Source organism: Cervus elaphus, chromosome 5 (assembly GCF_910594005.1).
Source record: "Cervus elaphus chromosome 5, mCerEla1.1, whole genome shotgun sequence".
In the NCBI taxonomy this organism is placed as follows: Eukaryota; Metazoa; Chordata; class Mammalia; order Artiodactyla; family Cervidae; genus Cervus; species Cervus elaphus.
Window position 1 is genome coordinate 42,439,020 of NC_057819.1, and position 23,741 is coordinate 42,462,760.

General features: G+C 36.2%; 1 protein-coding gene across 1 annotated transcript in view; it reads left to right on the forward strand.

Annotated features, from left to right (window-relative positions):
- C5H4orf33 (chromosome 5 C4orf33 homolog) overlaps positions 1-23,741 on the forward strand; it is an 86,171-nt gene that overhangs the window by 40,707 nt on the left and 21,723 nt on the right. The window contains exons 7-8 of the transcript XR_006341119.1: positions 1,199-1,255; positions 22,201-22,249. The gene's annotated coding sequence lies outside the window, so the exon portion shown is untranslated. The remainder of the gene's footprint in view (positions 1-1,198; positions 1,256-22,200; positions 22,250-23,741) is intronic.

Below are 23,741 nucleotides of genomic sequence, written 5' to 3' on the forward strand. Positions count from 1 at the left end.
TGGCAGGGTTTTTCAGTTCTTGAAAATTAGGAAACAAAAAGTCTTCTTTTAATACAAAATACTGAATTTCAGGTTATCATGGCATTCACTAATACTTTTATTTTCCTTTATGTAGTCTTAATATATTTTCAGCTTAATATATTGACAACCCTTAATTTATATTACTATTAAACATTGCTAACTGGCTCATTTGAACAAGGGAAGGGGAGAAACGTGCTGTCTTGGAGAACATTTTATCCATTTCTTTTAACATTTAACTTCTAAAACATCTAGAACATTAATTACATTTGCAGTGAGGCAAACAGAAAGTGGTAGAAGGGCAGGCAAACCTCATATATTAGGTATTAGCTGGTGGCCTTTGAGAGTGCAGAGAATACACAGTTATGTTGTACATTGCATATTACTTTTTCATTAATCCCTTTGAATGCCAGTGAAGAACAGCTGATTGTAGCTCCTTTAAACTTTACCTCTTTTCCTCCTCCAGTTTGACCTCATACCTCAAGTCATAATGTATTTCACTGACTGTTATTGCAAAAGTATTTTAACTGGTAATTCCAATGGGATAGGTCACTTTTAGTGGCTCTCAATTATACCTCTTCAAACTAGTAATAGCACGGTATCACTGTGCCAATAGCTGAGGAAATAATGGAATTCTAAATAGTTATCCAACAGGTTGGTCTAGAAGTAAAACTGTTTATCCAAAACCAAATCCATTCCAATTTAATGCAGGGTGATATACACCTTTATATATGTATCAGAAGTCTTTGTTAAAATGTGCAAATACACTTATGAATTTACATAACTTTGGCAGTTATCTGAGCTGAACCCTGCCAATTTGCTAGAATTATTTTAAAATAATTATTGTATACTCATAACTTAAGCCTTGGATGTTGGACTCTCACCATCAAGTAATTCCTGAAACAGCATTTAGAACCATTTTATCACAGTGTTTTTCTAGAACATTGTTTCTTACTGCTTTTTGCCACTAGATGGAAGAAGCAGGTTAACAAAATGATATTTTTGGTGTTTTATTCAACTCTACCCAGAAACAACCACAACACTGCATTTTAAATAATGACAGTCTCAGCATTCTTTTTTATTTTTACTGAAGTATGTCTTTTCATGTACATACTAGATCTAAAAACTGTATTTCTTTTGTATTTTTATAGGGATTAATTTTCTTTTTATTATTTTAAAGGACTGAAATGTTCAAAAACAACCAAGAAGGAAAACAACTACTACTGGAAGAGGAGAGGTAAGAATTATATAAAGATATTGGTATATAAAAAATAGATATGTGGTAAAGTAATTCTTCATGTGCATTACTGTCCAATAAATAACAATCCTCATTCATGTAATTATTCTTTTGTGCCACAAATGCTTACTGAGCAGTTGGCACATTGAAGACACTAAACGAAGTGCTGAGAAACGCACGTGGGATGACTTAAGTTCAGCAATTGCTTATAAAATTTTTACATTCTACAGGGGAGTTGAGCAAGATTCATTTATGCATCATTTAAAATAAGGTAAAAATGAATAAATACTAGAAATACGGGTGCAATATTTGGGACATAGAGGGAGTGTAGGTTTGGAGTGTCACTTTAATCTGAGGAGAGCAGGAATCACTTCATGAAGAAACTGGAATTAAGAGGGACAGTTGATGTGGAAGGGGCAGAGGATGGTTTTCCTATGACAGAGGCAGAATGAGCAAAGGCACAGAGCAGGAAATAGCAGTTTAAAAAAACATGTATAATGTATAGTGATGAAAGGGCAGTACATTTTTAAAAAGCAATTTAAATGTTTATATAGATAAGACATTGTAAAAGGTCGTTTTTGAGCAAATGATAGATACAGGAAGGTGCTTAAGCACTGTGGAGGAGAGTAGGCATTCCGCACAAGTGAAGCTTCAGCTTAGAAACAGAAGATCGCTCGAGATGAAGTAGCCTGGTAATGAGGACACGAGCATCCATCTGATGCCGGTGTTTTATCAAATGTAGGCTTACTGTGCATGTGGGTCTGTAAATTGGTGGGAAGACTCCATGAGGGAATGATGAATTCTGACGTATGAGGGCAACTTTCTGCGGCTTCTATTGTTCTTCACCACTCTACACATGTTAGAAAGGAGACCAAGGTGGTAAACAGTGTCATTTGACTCCAAAAAATAGTATTTAACGTTTGGAATAACACATAGTACTCCCTACCTTCATACCTAGTGTCTACCAATGTGAATGATCCAAGATTTCTATTCCAGCTGTCGAAGGCAATGAGCTTGAACCCTGATGTTATGAGTGGCTATAAAATTATCTAGCTTTTAAATCCAACCACAGAATTTGATTTTATGACCTCCTCTGGAACTATAGCCACAGGTTAACTAAAGGTTATGAAGTAATATTTCCTTTTTATGGTTTTGAATTCACTGCCTTGTAATTTCAGAGATCACCTTATTCTACTCTAGGACAAGCTTCATGGTGTTATAATTTTGTACAGCTCAATGAGGCTCTTGTAACTGTTTTCTTTTCCAAATTCAGATTCTATATTATTCCTATAATATTATTTGTATCTACTTCATCACTATTTTAATTGCTAGAAATGTAAATAGGAGACCTTAATATAGTTTTTAGCCTATATTTCCTGTTTTGTCTATTTCTTATTTATAAGTAAAGTATAATTAAAACTTAAAATTAAATATTGTTTTTTATCTTGATGGGAGTAAAAATGCTAAGCATTAAGTCTTATTTAAATATGGTAAATGTGTGATAGTACATAGGATTACTAAATTACCTGGTATGTAATATACATATATACTTTTATATATTTATATTTCAGATGAATAAATTCAGATTATAAACAGCCTCACCATTTTATTCTACAAAGCAATATTTTGGTAATAGCTAAATATATTCATATTTCCCCAAATTCAAAATAGTAGCCTTGGTTATTTTAACACACACATAAAATATTAGCTTTGTTTATATCTTATTAAATAAAGCTGATAATTTTATTTTATTGACACTTAATGTGCTTTATGAAATATAAACTGATTCCCCTGCAAAGAGAATGACGTCAGTTTGATTTTATGACTTTTTTGCCCCTCTACAATTAAATCTTAAAAAAATTATAACTCAGTAGTAGTATTGGATCTGAAAAAACAGAACTTCAAAAGTACTTATTAGAGGGATAAAAAATGGCTGTAGAAGCCTACATAAATTATTGGCTTTCTTTTAGGGCTGTGTCTACATAGGCAAGGTAGAGAATAGAGGTACTTATCTGAAAAGAGCTGGGCAAAAATTTTAAGTCCTGTAATTGAAGCAATGATACAGTAAGGAGTTTGCAGCCTGGTTATCCAGACTGTGTACTTATATTGATTTCATTGGCTCAGCATAATAGCGTTTAACTCTCTGTAACTCTTTACCCTTATAGATATCTGACAAGAGAAGTTTATATGGCTCAATAAAACATGCCTGTTAAAAGTGTTATTTGTTCTTTATTAACTTTTAGAAGTTTGTTTCTTCCAGTTTAGAATAATGTAGTTTTGCCTTTCAGGAGTCATAGCATTTTTGGCCAAATTACATCTCTTTGTTACTACAGGTAACATAATATTCCTTTGTGGAAATCTGATTAAAACAAAACTCATCAGTCCAAATTCTGTTCTTTGTAGTGCTGGCATCAAATGGGAATTTCATAAATTCAATAGAAAGAAGACTTTAAACAATTGAGAATTTGGTAAACATCAAGCTATTTTAGGAAGAGAGCTATATCATAATTATATCAGCAGTTGAGCATCAGGTACCTCAAACTGTAGTGTATGGTGTTGTGTTGTTTTGTTTTTGCATTTAAGTTTTTCTGTATATACAAAGTGGGTCTAACAAAATAGATATCTCACTTCAAAAGTTTCATACCGGAGAACGTTTGAATACTAGAATAAAAAATATGTGCTTCTTGTTCACACATATTCATTTTATTTTGTCCCATAAATTTTCTTGTTGGCATTTGATATTTGTAAACTATGTAACAAAACAACTAAAATTTCCTACAAAATTATGATTATTTTGAAATTTTGAATTTTTACTAAAGATGATTTTTTTTACTGAAATTTCCAAGTTGCCAGAATGCCTTTGACCATTTTGGGATATTACAAAGAACATTGTTTATAAGAAAAGAAAAAAAGAAACTTCAACATAGTATGTTTAAAAATTTTTCTTCTTTTTAAGCAAAAGTAGCTCAGAGATAGACATAGTTTGAGAATATTTAGGAGCAGAATAACAATGATATAACTGAATACATGGAGTTTTAAACTTTTATGCAGTTAAATTTCCTTTTCTTTTATGATGGGATAGTTTTCTAAATGGTTATTTAAACCTATAGCATTCAATTCTTACATTAATTTATGCCTGGCTCAAAATTTTGCTTTCTTTCCTTCCATCAGAATCACTTTGGCTAATTTTCTTTACATAATGAGGAATGAATAATTGAGAAGGTCTGAGTGTATCTAACACTAGGAGATTCAAGAAGTATTATGTTGTAGAGGGAATAAAGAGCCCCTTTACTGAATTGAGTTCAATTCCATTCTTTAAGATCCTTTTCTCTTACAGACATTTCACAAAATCATTTGAAATAAAGACTGTAACTTTGAAAACAGACTTACCAGTGTAGTTAGGGGAAATTGGAATAGAAAAATGAATTCTGAATAAGGCTTCAGATTTCTTAAAAGTATTTTTGTTCTTCTATATATTCTTCAGAGTGATTCTCCTAAAACACAAACTTTGTCAGTAAATTCTCTGCTTAGAATGTAACATTGGTTTCCGATGGCTGCAGCATAAACTCTAATGTTAGCCCCCAGGATCTGCACCCACTTCTATCAGCATCATTTCTCTCACTGTATCCCCCTACCACCCACCATGCACCTTACATTCCTTTTATATCTCATCTCTCATCTTCTTTCAGCTTTCACAGTGCTCTATGTTTTCATTCAAAGATTTTTCTCCATTCATAATCACCCTTGTAGCCTTTCCTTTTCTGTTCCTACATGTCTTTCAGTTGTATTAATAACGTCTGTGAACTTTGCTGGCACTCTCGACTCTTTCAGCTCCCACAGTCAGAACTAGAGGTTCTCTACTCTCTGCTTCCCTATTTCTCTTATAGCACTTTCACAGTTTTCTTGCGTGTTGTTCACAGCTCTCTTTCCCACTAGATTGTGAGTTACCTATGGGCAAGGAAAGTGTCTTATTTTTGTAGTTCTAACATCAGCACAGAAAAGCAGATGGTGGCTACACAAGAAATGTTTGTATTATTAATTGATTAATACTTAATAAACATTTAGTGTATACCCAGGTAAGAGGAACACCCTAAGATATTTTGGGGAGATACATATATTATTGGAGAAGGAAATGACAACTCACTCCAGAATTCTTGCTTGGAGAATCCCATAGACAGAGGAGCCTGGCAGGCTACAGTCCATAGGGTTGCAAGAGTCAGATATGACTTGGTGACTAAACCACCACCACATATATTATACATATAGTATATATTTATTATAGTATAATAAATGCTGACTAATTAATGTCATTATTTTCTGTTCTCAAAAATCTTGAAATTGAAGTAGACAAAACAAACAGCCAGAATAAACTATCCAAGATAGTTATATTCAACATGTATATTTTCCTTTCTTGTGCAGCTCAAGTCTTAGGAGGCATTTTCTGACTACTCCAACCTATATTTATCTCCGTGTTTCCATTACTTTTTATCTTATTCAGTCAGGTTCTAAATGTATGCTTCATTGAACTGTTCATTGGGTTTTAGATGTGCATTTTGTCTTTCTTTGTGATTATAAAGATTATATGTTCTTTTAGGTCAGGGGTTACATCTGCTACTTTGAATTTTTTTTCCTGCAGAATCTAGTGAGAAGCTGCACACAAAATATGTTCTCAAAAATTATTTGTGGAATGCGTAAGGGTTCAGAATGAGCCTCCTCAGAATGTGTCACTTTTGTATGGAGATTGTTTTGAGCTGGGGGCAGTTGAATCTCTGTAGGTTCAAGAGAAACTACTGCCTTTCCTTTAACTACCTATAAGAATTTGAATTAGGAATTTTTCATAGAAAAGAGTTTTTACCGGAGGTAAATTTTATCTAAGTGGCTTTATCTATATGGCAGGGCAAAGATCTAATTATCAAAGTTCTGCTTATCCTCTTATTGTCCTGTGAATAACCCTCCTATCCTTGGAAGCCCCAAGCGCCTATCCCGGTCTTCAGGTGAGGATGGCATCTGTACCTCATTTCACCTTCAGTCTTTGAACCTCTCATGTATGGAGAGTTCCCATATGTACAAAATTTAATTTGTTTTTCTCCTATTAATTTGTCCCATGGCAATTTAATTCTTAGACCAATAAGAAGAACCTAGAAGGGTAAAGGGAAGTTTTCTTCTTCCCCAACAAATGAATAAAAGCAAATTCACATGTTTAAGCATTGTAAATGCTACATAAATAAAGGTACCTATGTGTTGAGTCACAAAAAGCAATTCCTCAAAGTATTTTTCTGTATAAATTTTGCTGTGGGTGAATACCACACAAAAATATTTTACTACAATTAGTATAATTCCTTAAAATGTAATGGAGGTGTTGATTGCCCTGAGGTTATTAGTAAAAATAGTGTTATTTCAGTCTAATTTGATAAAGACCAAGGAGGCTAGAAAGACATTGCTTTACTTATATCATGGGATTTGGTCTTCTGTCTTGTTTTGACAGTTGGAACATGGAATTACCACAAAGTGACACAATTTCCCCAGTGCTGCAGTTTCCCTGTGACTCTCAAGTTTAAGTCCAAGACTTACTGAGGGACCTGAATGTTCCTTTCTTTGATGATTCCCCCCAGCACCACCAGGTGAAGCTGGACAACCTTCTGATGGACTCTGGGAGTCTGAAGGTGAAAAATTTTCTATTTTGAGTGCCAAAGCTGAGAGAAATAGAGAGCACGTGGTGTGACATATGAGAGTGCTCTCTTACAGTATCTGTTAATCCTCTCAGAGTTTCCGAAGACCTGATGCTGTTCATCCTGAGTATCTGAACATTCAGTGACATGGAAAGCTGGAGTCAAAAATTGTGTGACCTAGAATTGAAATTTTTTGAGTAAACAGTCTGTATCTGATAGGCACTTAAGAAAATTATTTCTGAAACAGTACTAACAATTCACGTGAAAACGTTAGTTTAAGAAGTAAATACAGATAATTGATTTGTTCGGCTGTTGAGTGGCATTTGTAAAGCACACATCCTTAAATTTAGTTGACAGTGTTTAAGGTTCGTTGTTGCTGCTGCTGCTTAGTCGCTAAATTGTGTCCCACTCTTTGCAACCCTATGGATTGTAACCTGCCTGGCTCCTTTGGCCATGGGATTATCCTGGCAAGAATGCTGGAGTGGGTTGCCATTTCCCCCTCCAGAGGATCTTCCCGACCCAGGGATTGATTCTGGGTCCCCTGCTTGGCAGTCTAATTATTTACCACCTGGGAATCTTTTTTTAAGTTCTAAGAACTATGAAATTGTACCTTTAAAAAATTTTAGTAGTATTGTTACTCTTATTTCTAAAAAATGTAGCTGTATATTTTGAGAAAGATTTTTCCTCCAGATATTTTATGTTTTTTTTAATTTATACATTTCATTGGATAAGTTATGGAAAAACAAAGTGATTTTTCATTGAATCATAGTGTATTGGAACTCTGCCTGTAGGAATCTAAAAGTCTGACTACCCTTGAACATATCTGTGTCTACATCTGAGATCTCTTGACTCCAAGTCTGGAACTTTCTGAGATATGCTATTGTCCTGTTTAAAAAATTCATTTCTTCAACTATTTAGAATTTAAAAGGGTAGAGATTCTTTCTCTGGAATCTGTCTTGAAACCATATTTACAACTTTGTTGTGAACATGGAAACCTGAATATGTCCTTTCTTTACCCCAGACTTCCCATGCCTAAATCTGAACTTGTCCAGATTTGATCATCCGCATACACAATCACTTTTATTTCTGACTTTCCAGTTTGTGTTACTCTCCAAGTTACCAGCCTTGAGATCCTGATGTCATTATCATTGACCTCTTCATTTTTTACCCCACAAACAGTTATCAAATCCTATAATCATTTTTTGGGGGTGTCCCTGAAATACGTTCTTTCATTCCTGTCCTCAGCATGACTTCTTGAGGACTATCTGGGCTGTTACAGTCTGCTTTCCACTGGTGTTTCTGCTCCTAGGGTCTCTCTGGTCCTGCTTATCCCACATACAATGACCCAGCTGGTGATCCTAAACACCACTTTGATTATGTTACTCCATTTTTTTTTTAAAGATTAATAGCTCCATTTTCTTGCAAAGTTAAGCCCAAAATTGTTAGACTGCTGTTCAAGGCCTTTGATTGGCTGCTCCGCAAACTGTTCAGTTACTATTCTTCCAGAAACCTCTGCCTCAATCAAGCAGATCTGCTTATTTTAACTTAAATTAGTTGAACCTTTGAAAACATAGAATTTTCCTTTCTTTCTGCTTACCCAAATATTTCCTTTTCAACCCTACCAAAATATCACCTCCTCTGTGAAGCCTTCTAAGATAATCCCATTCATGGTGATTACTCTACCTTTTGAACTCCCATAATGTATTTTGCTGTGCCATTCATTTAGAAATTTATTATATACTGCTTCATGGCATTTGCATAACCCCAAATTGAATTTTGAATTTTCTCTAATGTTTTTTACTGCTGTTTAAATTCTTAGATAATGTCTTGTTTCCCTTGTCATATTTAAAACAAATAAAATTTAAAACAAACAAATAAAAAAATAAAAAGGAAAGAATGTGTATTTTCTGTCCCCTGAATGGATTTACTGTACAGCTAATGAAATTTTAGCACCTTACTTGCATGGATCTCTACTAAGATTCCATGTCTAGTTTTGTTTTCATAATTTTGAATTTTTTTCAGATTATATACATTTCTAGCTCCATAAACCTTGGGTCTAACTCTGAATGGGAATGCTGTTGTTGTTGTTGTCCAGTTGCAAAGTCATATCTGACTCTTTGCGACCCCATGGCCTATAACACGGCAGGCTCCTCTGTCCTCTACTCTCTTCCATCATTTGCTCAAATTCATGTCCATTGAGTTAGTGATGCCATCCAACCATCTCATCCTCTGTCACCTTCTTCTCCTTTTGCCTTCAATCTTTCCCAGCATCAGGGTCTTTTCTAATGAGTCAACTCTTCACATTAGGTTTCCAATCAGAATGGCAGCTAACAGTTAATATTCATTTTGGGCTCCCCTGGTGACTTAGTTGGTAAAGAACCTGCCAGCCAATGCAGGAGACATGAGTTTGATCCCTGGGTAGGTAAGGTCTCTTGAGAAGGGCATGGCAACCTACTCTAGTATTCTTACCTGGAGAATCCCATGAACAGAGGAGCCTGGCAGGTTACAATTCATGGGGTCACAAAAGAGTCAGACATGACTTAGCCAGTAACCAAAAATCAACCAACAATATTAATTTTGTGCTAATGTTGAGGTACTGTTTTGCTATCGTATTTCTATTTAGCTACAAATAGAAAGAACTCCCCTCCTCTGTTCTACTCAAACTGCATTATAATAAATTATGTTAATTTCCAAATTTGCAAGAACAAAGAATAGGGAAATTAAGCAGAAGCAAGTGCACGCAGGGTAGGAGAAGATACATCTCTCCAAGCAACTTCCTTTGGCCCCTGAAGTCTTGGCAGTGACACAGCCCCAGCAGGGGTTAAGTCATGAAGGCCCTGAGAAGATGAATGATTTTGTTATGCTGTGGCCTTTTATGATTAGGATTTATGATAGCCCTCAAGAGCTGATACTAGCAATGTGAAGGTCACTCAGTCATGTCCAACTCTTGGTGACCCCATGGACTATAGCCCCCCAGGCTCCTCTGTCCATGGGATTCTCCAGTCAAGAGTACTGGAGTGGGTTGCCATTCTCTTCTCCAGGGGATCTTCCTGACCCAGGGATTGAACCCTTGTCTCCTGCGTTGCAGGCAGATTCTTTACTGTCTGAGCCACCAGGGAAGCATATACTAGTAATAATGTGTCTTTAACTAGAAATATTGGAGACATCTGAATTCTCCTACTTCTCAAGTCTTATGTGGCATCAGAAGGTCGCAGCCTTATTGGGGTGGAGGTGGAAGATTGGAGACACTCCAGTGTACAGGATGCCCTGAGCAGAATCTCTTTCCCCCACTTGACAGCATTCTGCAAGCACTTTGCAAGTATCAATCCATTTAATCCTCACTGCAGTCCTGTGAGACAGTTATGATTACTATCACTATTTTACAAGTGAGGAAAGTAGAGGCTCAGAGAAGTTCATTATCTTGCCTGTGATCACTCTGGGCATAAGAAATGGATCTGGTACTCAAAAGGCCAGGTTATCTGATTTTAGAACTAGACTTTTTAGCATTCCTTACTAGATTGATTATAGTAGATGAATTAGTTTGTATTTATAAAAATTCTTTTTGAAATTCTCTTTTTATTTACTTACATCCCTCAAGTCTGTTCACTGATATTAATTTTGAAAAATAGCTGAGGGGCAAAAAAAAGGTTCCAGTGAGATAAGTTTGGAAAACACTGCAAACTCTATTGGTCCCTTGGCGAGTCACTATGAATATTAGCATATTAGTAATTCCCAAATCCTTCTGAAGATAAATATTTCATATTATTAACCTGACATACTCACACATGTTTTCTACTCATATATATAAAAATATATGTATATACATAAATATATGTGATATATATATATACTTATAACAACAATGGCAGCTACTATTTATTGAATACCTACTATGTCCTTGACACTATTCTAAAAATTTCACGTATTAGTCCTATGACAAAGACACTGTCTTTACCTCTGTTTGACAAATTAGGAAACTGAAGCATAAGGCATTTGACAGATTTGTCCAAGGTCACAAAAGTGGTTTAGGTGCCATTTGAAGTCAAATACTGTTCTGAACTTGTGCTTAGTCACTCAGTCATGTCCAGCTCTTTGCTACCCTGTAGACTATAGTCCATCAAGCTCCTCTGTCTGTGGGATTTTTCAGGCAGGAATGCTGAAGTGGGTTGCCATTTCCAGCTCTAGGGAATCTTCCTAACCCAGGGATCAAACCCACATCTCCTGTGTATCCTGCATTGCAGGCAGGTTCTTTACCTGCTGAGTCATCAAGGAAGCCCACATTTATTTATTTATTTATTTTTTCATTTATTTTTATTAGTTGGAGGCTAATTACTTTACAATATTGTAGTGGGTTTTGTCATACTTTGACATGAACCAGCCATGGATTTACATGTATTCCCCATCCTGATCCCCCCTCCCACCTCCCTCTCCACCCGATTCCTCTGGGTCTTCCCAGTGCACCAGGCCCGAGCACTTGTCTCATGCATACAACCTGGGCTGGTGATCTGTTTCACTATAGATAATATACATGTTTCAATGCTGTTCTCTCGAAACATCCCACCCTCGCCTTCTCCCACAGAGTCCAAAAGTCTGTTCTGTATTTCTGTGTCTCTTTTTCTGTTTTGCATATAGGGTTATCATTACCATCTTTCTAAATCCCATATATATGTGTTAGTATGCTGTAATGTTCTTTATCTTTCTGGCTTACTTCACTCTGTATAATGGGCTCCAGTTTCATCCATCTCATGAGAACTGATTCAAATGAATTCTTTTTAATGGCTGAGTAATATTCCATGGTGTATATGTACCACAGCTTCCTTATCCATTCGTCTGCTGATGGGCATCTAGGTTGCTTCCATGTCTTGGCTATTATAAACAGTGCTGCGATGAACATTGGGGTGCACGTGTCTCTTTCAGATCTGGTTTCCTCAGTGTGTATGCCCAGAAGTGGGATTGCTGGGTCATATGGCAGTTCTATTTCCAGTTTTTCAAGAAATCTCCACACTGTTCTCCATAGCAGCTGTACTAGTTTGCATTCCCACCAACAGTGTAAGAGGGTTCCCTTTTCTCCACAGCCTCTCCAGCATTTATTGCCTGTAGACTTTTGGATAGCAGCCATCCTGACTGGCGTGTAATGGTACCTCATTGTGGTTTTGATTTGCATTTCTCTGATAATGAGTGATGTTGAGCATCTTTTCATGTATTTGTTAGCCATCTGTATGTCTTCTTTGGAGAAATGTCTGTTTAGTCCTTTGGCCCATTTTTTGATTGGGTCATTTATTTTTCTGGAATTGAGCTGCAGGAGTTGCTTTTATATTTTTGAGATTAATCCTTTGTCTGTTGGGAAGCCCACATTCAATACCTACCATCTGAGGCCGCAAAGAGTTGGACACAACTGAGTGACTGATACTTTCACTTTCATCTGTAGAAATGCTATGGAATGAGTTTTTCAGTGAAATCACCTTGGGAAACAATTGAAAAACAGTATTTTGTATGGACAAAAGATAAATTACTTTAGCATTTATGTTCACAGGTCTTGAGAATGTTGCATTGAATTTTCTAAAATAGTTTACAATAATGTTGAATATAAACTTTAATTTTATAAGGTACTAGATGTCCATTCTTCAGGATGTGATTCTTTATAAATGTTTACTTTCTTGACTCTTTTTGGATTAAATTTCTCAATATAATGATTGCTTTTTCTTTGCAGTTGTTGAATTATTTTTTTGAACAGCAAGGTTAAACAGTACCTAGATATGGAACTCTGCCTATAAGTTCTCTTTTAATACACACAGGCTGATTGCTGCTTTAGATTAGCTTTCCAAATAGTTTTTAAAAATCATTAATGTCTCAAACATTCTATTTAGTTTGCAAACTGTGTATGAGTCCCAGCCATATTTGTTACTGTAGACACCATACCAAGTTAGAAGCACTAAAGTAGATAGATTAAGGACTTTGTGAAACTAGACTCACAGGTCTCAAAATTATAGAGAGCTTCTGGTATACTTAAGATACACAATTTTTTAGGGTATTTATGACCCTAATTCAACTCTGCTAAGTAAGTTCTGTATACACACACATACCTTACACTTTATAGACTTCATCTTTAAGTTAACAAGCAAAGTTTAGAAGGTAATTTCCTAATGAGATGAGTTCTGAATTCCAAAGTATTTATTTTAAACTTTAAAATTTAAAGCCATCTATTTAACTCCATCCAGGGCATTACCATTTCTACACAAAGTCTATACAAGAGTATAGGGGTTCTTCTGGCCCTTGCTATACTGGACAAACAATGTTGATATCTGTAAAGATGCTCAGTCAAGCAGTATGGTTTAAGAGATGCATTACATGGAGATAACTTTAAAGAAAGAAAGAATTCTTTAGATAGTCATTTTGGATTGTAAAATATAATTTTACTACACTTAAAAAACACTTAACCACATTCAGTCTATTTGAAGAACTTAACATTCTGCCTGGTAAAAAGGCTGTACTGGACTTTTCTCTATGACAACCAGTCATCTAAGGATGTACTTCACCTCTTCACAGTAACCTCAGCCACAGATTTTTCTCTCTTTCTTTTGGTGAAAGTTGTTCCTTGAAGTGCTTATTCATTTCTGTCCTCTTATGTCAAGTCTTGTTTTATGATTTTCTTAGTTGTAACAAGTTAGAAAATTCAGTTAGGGTTGGCTGAGTCACTGAACCTGTTAATTTTTTTTTTTAAATCACATTTTGTGTGTCTTTCTCATTTGATAATAAAAAGAAAGCATATACATTGTAAAACACTTAGGAAATAATATAAAGCACATATACAAATAAAAATAAACTGTAATACTACTACCCAGATAAAGTCACTGTTCACCTTTGGATGTATATAATCAGATATATAAGTAGGTAAATATTACCAGCAGGTTGTTTTTTTTTGTTTTTGCTTTGTTTGGAGGATCTTTGCTTATAGTGTGTTTTTACAATTTTGTATTTAACTGTTTATATTCAGAAAGCTTCTCATAGTCACAGTGCATGCCCGGCCTTCTAAATACTTGAGCATGATTTCTCTAGAGTCATAGTGCAGAATTTTTTTGGAGCCTATTATCATATTGTCATAGAAAATCAGCAGAAGCAGTCAGCGTTAGATTCTTTCTGTCTCAAGTCCTATATGCCCAGTCAGGTAATTTGCTCTCCATTGCCTCCTTTTCCTTAGAGGAAAATGGGCAAGCATCAGAGGGAACCTACTCTACTAGAGGGAACCTGCCACGCTACTCTTGGCTTTAGCATCACTAACATTGCTAAAATGCTTCATCGGTTTGGATGTGTGCACCTTAACTTTTGTGCATCTGGCGGGCAGTTCTGATCCTTATTTTTTTCATTGAAGCAAAGTGTGAGATGATGAAATAAGCCAATCAATGAGGCATTTTAAAGCACTGTATTGTTGTTTCCAAGTCATGCTGGTGAAACCTAAGATCTGCCAATTGCCACATCAGTTGTTAAAGACAATAACAGCAACAAACAAAAATATAATGCTTAACTTGTGTCAGATGCTATCCTGAGCACTTTTCACATGCTAAATCCTTTAGCCATACCATAATCCATTTTACAGGTGAGGAAAGTGAAAGTGAAAGTGAAAGTCGCTCAGTCATGTCCGACTCTTTGTGACCCCATGGACTATACAGTCTGTGGAATTCTCTAGGCCAGAATACTGGAGTGGGTAGCCTTTCCTTCCCCAGAGGATTTTCCCAACCCAGGGATCTAACCCAGGTCTTCTGCATTGCAGGCAGCTTCTTTACCAGCTGAACACAAAGGAAGCCACATATCTATTGAATAACTTGACCAAGGTTTCACAGTTAGTAAGTAACAGAGGCTATACTTGAATCTGAGCAGCCTGGTTTGAAAGTCTGTGCTCTTTAATCCCAATGCTGCTTCTGTTGATAACTTAAAAATTATATTAACTTGAGTTGCTAAGATAATTTCTTCAAAATGAATCACTTATTTTCTTCACTCTTATTGTGTGGACATTTTCATCTCAGTGAGAATAGTTTCAATGAGTAAAACCCATATGTTTTGCAGTTTTAATCAGATAAATGAATAAAATATTAAAAACAGAAAACAAAAAAAATTATGCCCGATGTTGAAAATCTGGAGTATTTACAAGACTTTATATATTTTGATTCATAATTTATACTGTGCCTGTAGGTATTCTGTGACTAAGTAAATTGAAAATCTCCTGTTCAGCAAAATTCTTTTATGTGCAAGTGAAAGAAATACAACTAAAGGAAATTTGAGCAGAAAGGAAGAATTGTTGACTCAGATACTTCAGAAGATTAGAAGTGAACTAGCTGGCCTGTTTCAGTTTGCCTCAATCCAAAGATTAGAGTGATGTCAAAGAGTATTTCTGTTTTGCAGTTTTCTCTTCCTGCGCCTTCATGTCCGACCCACCACCAGCCCTTGCCATTCATCTCGAAATCCCTTCCGCATCTGTGTGTATCTGTCTCACTCTTTCATCCTGTAGAGAGGGGCTTCCTTTATGAGATGGTGTTGAGGGAGGTGACTCAGGTAGTTGAAAATCTGCAGCAGTCCTAACTTGGCCAACTTAAAGGAAACACATTTCTTCTCACTTCAGTCTGTAAGGAGGCTGTGATACTGTCATTGCCAGCCCTGCCGGAACCACATAATTCAAGGTGTAAGGAATAGTTCTTCAAAAGCAAAAAAGGTTCTGGGGGAAATGGAGAAGGAAAATCTGGCAGAGTTGATTGGTGACTGTTTTATCTACACATCTCCAGCACAGTCATTATACAGTCCTCAAATATAAATCCTTATGGGTTATTCAAATTATTCATGTTTTCTTTCTTTTTTTCCCCACCTGGAACACTACCTTTTGGCAAATTTTCTGGAGTGCTGAATGGAGAAACAAATATACATAAGCTATTTTACCATATATCATGAACTACTAAAGTATGTTGTTGGGAGATAAGATTGAAATTATTATCATTTTCTTATGTTGAAAGAATATGTCTTATGTAATCCCAAGATTAATTTAAAAAAATCAAGAATCACTTTGGATTTTCAAGTTTTTATGTGTTAAAACTTCTGGTGCACTGGGAAGACCCAGAGGAATCAGGTGGAGAGGGAGGTGGGAGGGGGGATCGGGATGGGGAATACATGTAACTCTGAATTTTTTTTTAACAGGTATGCTTCGTTAACTTACCACACTTACTGCTACTTTAAAGATTTTATTATTCAGATTTTATAAAGGTAGACATTTTACTCTAAGTAGTTATTGCCTATGTTGTCTTTGTAAGGCAGCATCTTGGAAGGAGCTAGATTGCCTTGAAATACTAGAAGTCCTGCTTCATTTAATCTTAATATAGCATTCGTCCATGTAGTTTATAATTCTTGAAATGAAATAATAAAGAAAATGAAATTTTTTACTATAAAATATGTCTTTATTGCTGATTAATTTATTTTAAAAAACACTTTTTTCCTTAATACCTACTGTGTTTCAAGCATTGTTTTAGGCACTGGAGATACAGTAATGAAAAAATAGGCAAATCTTTCCTCATAGAATGTTTATTCAATGACTTATAGTACATAGGTTATAATATGAATGGTTGTATTATTGACATCATTTTATAGGTACTGGGGAGAAGGCAACGGAAACCCACACCAGTACTCTTGCTTGGAAAATTCCATGGATGGAGGAGCCTGGTGGGCTGCAGACCATGGGGTTGCTAAGATTCAGACATGACTGAGCGACTTCACTTTCACTCTTCATTTTCATGCATTGGAGAAGGAAATGGCAACCCACTCCAGTGTTCTTGCCTGGAGAATCCCAGGGACAGGGAGCCTGTTGGGCTGCCATCTATGGGGTCGCACAGAGTCGGACACGACTGAAGTGACTTAGCAGCAGCAGCAGCGGCATAGGTACTGTGAACAGTAGCCACAGGACTGGAAAAAGTTTTCGTTCCAGTCCCAAAGAAGGGCAATGCCAAAGAAAGTTCAAACTACCGTACAATTGAACTCCTTTCACATGCTAGCAAGGTTAACTCAAAATCTTTCAAGCTAGGCTTTAGCAGTACATGATCCAAGAACTTCCAGATGTTCAGGCTGGGTTTCAAAGAGGCAAGGAAATCAAAGATCAAATTGCAAACGTTCTTTAGATCATGGAGAAAGCAAGAGAGTTCCAGAAAAACATCTAGTTCTGCTTCACTGACTATGCTAAAGCCTTTGACTATGTGGATCACAACAAACCGTGGAAGATTCTTAAAGAGATGGGAGTACCAGACCACCTTACCTGTCTCTTGAGAAACCAGTATGTGGGTCAAGAAGCAACAGTTAGAAATGGACATGAAACAACTCACTGGTTTAAAATTGGGTAAGGCACATGAAAAAGCTGTATATTGTTACCCTGCTTATTTAACTTCTGTGCAGAGAACATCATGGGAAATGCTAGACTGAATCACAACCTGGAATCAAGATTGCCAGGAAAACTATCAGCAACTTCAGATATGCAGATGATACCAGTGTAATGGCAGAAAGTGAAGAGGAACTAAAGAACTCTTGATGAGGGTGAAAGAGGAGACTGAAAAGCTGGCTTGAAAGCAAACATTCAAAAAACTAAGATCATAGCATCTTGTCCCATCACTTCATGGCAAATAGAAGGGGGAAAGTGGAAGCAGTGATAGATTTTCTTTTCCTGAGCTCCAAAATCACTACAGATGGTGACTGCAGCCATGAAATTAAGAGACACTTGCTCCTTGGAAGAAAAGCTATGACAAACCTAGACAGCATATTAAAAAGCAGAGACATCATTTTGCCAACCAAGGTCAAAGCTATGTTTTTTCTAGTAGTCATGTATGGATATGTGAGTTGGACCATAAAAAAGGCTAAGTGCCAAAGACTTGATGCTTTCAAACTGTGGTGCTGGAGAAGACTCTGAGAATCCCTTGGACTGCAAGGAGTTCAAACCAGTCAATCTTAAAGAAAATCAGTTTGGAATATTTATTGGAAGGACTGATGCTGAAGCTCTAATACTTTGGCCACCTCATGAAAAGAGCTGACTCATTGGAAAAAGCCCTGTTGCTGGGAAAGACTGAAGGCAAAAGGAGAATGGGGTGGCAGAGGATGAGATGGTTAGACAGCATCACCAACTCAATGGACATGAATTTGAGCAAACTCGGGAGATAGTGGAGGACAAAGGAGCCTGGCATGCTGCAGTCCATGGGGTTGCAAGGGTCAGACACAACTTAGTGACTGAGCAACAACAAATGTGATCAGCTTATAAATTACATTTGTTGAGAACTGCTCATATGCTAGGCTTTGTTAATCATGTACATATTACCTTATTGTCTTCACCTGGGCAGGAAGTATTATTGTCAATTAGAACTGACTCATTGGAAAAGACCCTGATGCTGGGAAAGATTGAAGGCAGGAGGATAAATGGGTGACAGAGGATGGCATCACTGACTAGATGGACATGAGTTTGAGCAAGCTCTGGGAGTTGGTGATGGACAGGGAAGCCTGGTGTGCTGCAGTCCATGGGGTCGCAAAGAGCCGGACATGACTGAGCAACTGAACTGATGCGAAACTTGGTATTGCATAAAAATGATAACCAAAGGAAATATTTTCTAGTTACTCAGATGTATTTCCCAGTAATCTTCATTGGTTCTGAAAGTTGCCTTTTTCTTACCTTTTCCTTTTCTTTTCCTCATTCTCTCTGGCCATTTTGTCCTGCCTCCTACTTTCTCTTCCTTTTCCCAACTTTTCTTTTCCTGTCTTGCATAGAACTGTAGAATATTAAGGCTAGAAGAAACTTTGAGGAACATCTATTTAAAAGTTTTATTCAGTTTTGAAATCTCTTCCACCTTGTTGTTGGAGCAAAGATTTTTGTCTAGGCTTTGATAGAAAAGATGCAGTATTAGAAGGACAGTAGCCTCTAAAGACTGCCATAGTTAGAAAGTAATTTTCCATATTTAATTGAAACTCATTCTGTATACTTGCTAGATGCTGTTCCCATTTTTGCCTTTTAGATGAACAAAAGCAAGTTTTATTTCTCATCTATGTGATAAGTTGGGTGAAAACCTAATCACAGACCACATCTAGCTGCAAAGGAGGCTGGAAAGTGTCATCCCTAGCCAGGCAGTCACAGGCCAGCTAAACCTTATTGCATCTATTTTTAAAATATAGCAAGTGAGAATAGATATTGATGGATAGTTAGCAGTCATGCTGCGTGTATGAAATATAGACATCATGTTCTGTGTTCTTTGATGTGATGGTCATTAGATATGGCCACCAGAGGAGACCCAGGAGACGTTCAGAAAAATAAAGTTTATTATACTTATTTGTCCTAGAAACAGAGGACATGGCATGCCATGAAGAGCAACATGGGAAAGCACTGGCATGGGTCAGGAGCCAGAAGGGGTGGGGGGTGGGTGTTGTAGACTGGGATTTCCTGAGAAAAAGTCAAGGCAGGGTACTGTAAACAGGTCAGGTTTGGTTGTTTGAAAAACTTTTGCAGGCTGTAAGCTATAAAGGTGGTCCTTAATTACCTGATACCTGGCTCTGGGATGATTAAAGCAGAGGAATACTGCCTCCTGGGTGGTGTGGCCAGAGAGAGAAAGCTAAGTCTCTAGATTGATTACTTTACATATCAAAGGCAAGCTGGGAGCAAAATGAGGTATTATTACCTCATATCTGTTAGAGTGGCCATTATAAAAAAGACTAGAAATAACAAGTGTTGGCAAGGATGTGGAGAAAAAGGAACCCTTGTGTACTTGTGGTGAGAATGTAAATTGGTACAGCTACTTTAAAAAACAGTATGGAAATTTCTCAAAAAGTTAAAAATAGAATTACTATATGACTTAACAATTCCACTTCCACTTCTGGGTATTTATCTGAAGGAAATGAAAAAAACTGATTTGAAGAAGATTATGCACATGCATGTATGTGTATGTCCCCATGTTCATTGCCACATTATGGTAGCCAAGACACGGAAGCAATCTAAATGTCCATTGATGGATGAAAGAAGATGTGGTATATATCTACCATGGAATATTATTTAGTCATAAAAAGAATGAAATCTTACCATTTGTGAAAAGATGAATGGACCTTGAGGACATTATACTAAGTGTAATAAGTCAGGCAGTGAAAGACAAATACCTGATGATAAAATATTGACCTACCTATCTAACTAGATAGAAAGATGGAGAGAGAGATAATCTAAGCTCACAGATACAGAAAACAGATTGGTGGTCTCCAGAGGTGGAGGTTGGGTGAGGTGGAAGAAATGGATGAACTGTTTTTTTGTTTTTTGTTTTTTTAGTTTAAATAAATTGTTTTTTTTTTAATGAAGAAAAAGAACAAAATAATATTAAGATGCACTTTTGTATTTATTTTCTAAAAACTGTGGATTCATATACCTTAGACTGATTGTAGAGTGTCAGTGAAGTGGTGGAGAAATGTATAAAGCATATACAATTTTAAAGAAAACATTATCTTTACCAGTCACTATAAATAATTTCTGCTGGGCTTCCAGGTAGCTCAGTGGTAAAGAATCTACCTTCAATGTAGGAGACGTGTGTTTGTTCTCTGGGTTAGGAAGATCCTCTGGAGAAAGAAATGGCAGCCCACTCCAGTATTCCTGTCTGGGAAATCCTATGGACAGAGGAGCATGGCAAACTATAGTCCATGGAGTAGCAAAAGAATCAGAAATGACTTAGCAACTAAGCAACAACAACAAATGATTTCTTAAAAATATAAATAGTACACATCAATATAAGAACTTAAACATGTAGGCCAAATAGTGCTAAATTGAGTGTCTTTCATTTTTGTCCATTATTATAAGTGAGCAAGTATGATAAATAATAAAATTTAAAGAAAAGTGTTAAAATTCTTCAATTTGTTTATGTTACAACGTTGAATACAAATAATCTAGTTTTAATTTCTAATTTTAAAGACATCATTATCAGGAACCTGAGTTCTTAAGAGATACTTTTAAGATATTCATTCCTTAACATTGTTGATGAGGCAGTTTCTCTTTTGGCCTTGTAAATATGACATTTGGCAAGTATGTACTTAATTCATACTTTGGTTGAAATGCACACATCTCTTGTATGAAAGGCAGTAAATAAAACTGAGGCCAAATTGATCCTGATACTTTACCATATCTGACTGTTTTGTGAGCAGAACACTTTAGCATATTTTGAACAGTGTGTTAAACATTATTAACATGAACCTATATACTGTTAGTCATTAGTGATGTCCGACTCTGCAACCCCACTGACTGTAGCCCACTAGGCTACATGGAATTCTCCAGGCAAGAATACTGGAGTGGGTAGCCATTCCCTTTTCCAAGGGATCTTCCTGATCCAGGGATCAAACCTGGGTCTCTTGCATTGCAGGCAGGTTCTTTACCATCTGAGCAACCAGGGAAGCTCTGAATCTATATAACTGGTCCTGAAATTAATATTCTTTTATCTGACAATTTCTCAATTAATAGAAACAGTTGAAAATTTAGGTGAAGTTTAGAGTTATGGCCAATGTTTAGCATAGTTTTAATAGTAGGTTGAAGAAATTTATGTCAGGCGAGTGTGTGCTCCTTGGTTCTTGTCTCGTCACAACAAAGATTTGTAGTGACAGACATTAAAGCCCCCTCGGCGTGTCATAGCTCTTGGGTCTTGGACAGACCGTGTTACAGCTCTTAGACAAATCAGTGTTACAACTCTATTTTATTTAGAAGATAGCAGGAAAATCCATCTTCAAGGCGTGAGGGCACGAAGATCCAAAGACGCGAAGAGAAGAGTGCTCCAGTGCGCAGGAGAGAGAGAGCGCGCACTTTGGCTCCTCTTTTTATATGTTTCTCTCTCCCTGGGCCTGACCTATGTAAACTGGGCCAGCCAGGAGTGCTGTTTGTTTTACCTGAGGTCCTCAGTCTGGTCCTCAGACCTTCCTTCGTTCTATTTTTGCGGGCTTTTCCCTTCCAGGTCTTTGAGCCACCGCCATTCTGGACTCCTTTTCCCTATTCTAACTACCTAACATTTATAAAGCCTACACAAATGGAGAAAGACAAACCTCTTTAAACTGTGTAAACGTTAAGGGTTCTGGTCCTCACTGTCACTCATTTTTAGCTTTAGTCTATTAGCCTGCAGTTTTGTGAGAATGAGATACTGGAAAATAGCAAATAAGATTAGATAAAAATTAAAATTGGATGACATTTTAATTTCAAAATGCCTGAACTATCAGCCTAATTTAAGCTCTGTCATTATGATTCTCTTTTTGTTTGCTTAGGCAAAGACAGCACCTGGTCCTACTGCTCTCCAAAGATGATGCATTTGCAGTGAGTACTACAAATCTTTGCTCAATCAAATCAGCCTTTGTTTTTACAGTGACTGTATTTTAAAATGTAGGATTAAATGACTTTGGAGATTAGGATATTTATACATTTCATGTTTAACTTTTATTTTCTTCTCAAAGTTAGGAGAAGAGGAAGCAAATAAGAGAGTTCAAAGGTTTGAATAGGGCTAAAGTGTATGAGGCTAAGGTTTGTGTGTGTCTGTATATATGTATATATGTATGTGTGTGTGTATATATATATATATATAAAATGTCATATCACTGGTGTGGCTGGTTTATAGGTGGATAATTAATATGGATCAGTAATTGTTGTTTTACTTGTGCTCTTGCACATTGGGTTTAATAATGACCACTACTCTTCTGGATTAAAGTTTCTACTCAGTTCTCTAAAAAGGAGCAGCAGAGAATACTGTGTGTTTAATTAGAAAATTTTCTGTAAACTGAGGACACGTTCGAATGAAGAAGGAGAAATTTTTTTAGGTGAATAAATTTCAAAATAATTGAAAACTACAGAAAATGATGACAACTGCCACTGAGATTTAACATTTCCCATGTATATTTGACACATATTAAAAATAAATCTTTATAGACACAGCTGATACCCATCTCTTATCCCTTACCCTTCTTTCCCTCCTTTCTTCTTCCCATCTTTTTCAGTTTTTTTGACTTTCACTATTCTAAAGTTGGTCTATATCATTTTCATAGCATTTTCTTGCTTTTTAAATGGTCTGTATCCATAGAAAATCTTTTCAAAATATTTTAAAAGCTTAAAAAATGGTATATTCTTCTAACTAAATTGTGAAGAGGTGCTAATATGTTTTTGCAAATAAAATCTAAGGTAAAAGTCAAATATTTTTCAAATTCATATTTTTTGCAGTTGTTCACAGTTTTATTCTAATAGATAAAATCAACATGTTCCTCAATTGATGAACAATCAAATGGTTTCTCTTCATTTTTTAAAAGCAATTATATTAATAAAATAATTATTTGTAAAATGCACATGATTTAAAAATCTACTGAAAGGCTTATGGGACTGAATACAATATACCTTTGACCCATTTCTCACTTCAGTCTTATTCCATTGGCAACTGCTTTCAGGAATTTTAGCTCCTTTTCTTGTTTTCATATTTAAAATACTTGGTGTGTGTTTTGGTAATTCTTTTGAATCATTAAGAAAAGACACAATACATGATGTATCTCTTTTTTTTCCTAATAGAAATACATTCAGACATAAGCTTTTTGTTGTCAAAGATATCTCAGTCCAAGAGTGTGTGCTAAAAAGGCCATGATTAGAGGTTTGATGTGTATGTCGGCCAGTTATCCTGTGTGGTCCATGACTATAGATTACAACCCTAACTCTTGTAAGCTTTTCACCTGTGTATTCTATCGATCTGAAACTTCAGAAAATGGGGAGGCAAGGGAAAAACCAGAAGTCTGTTGTAAAATTGCTAACAGGGGTAGAAATACAGGACTTA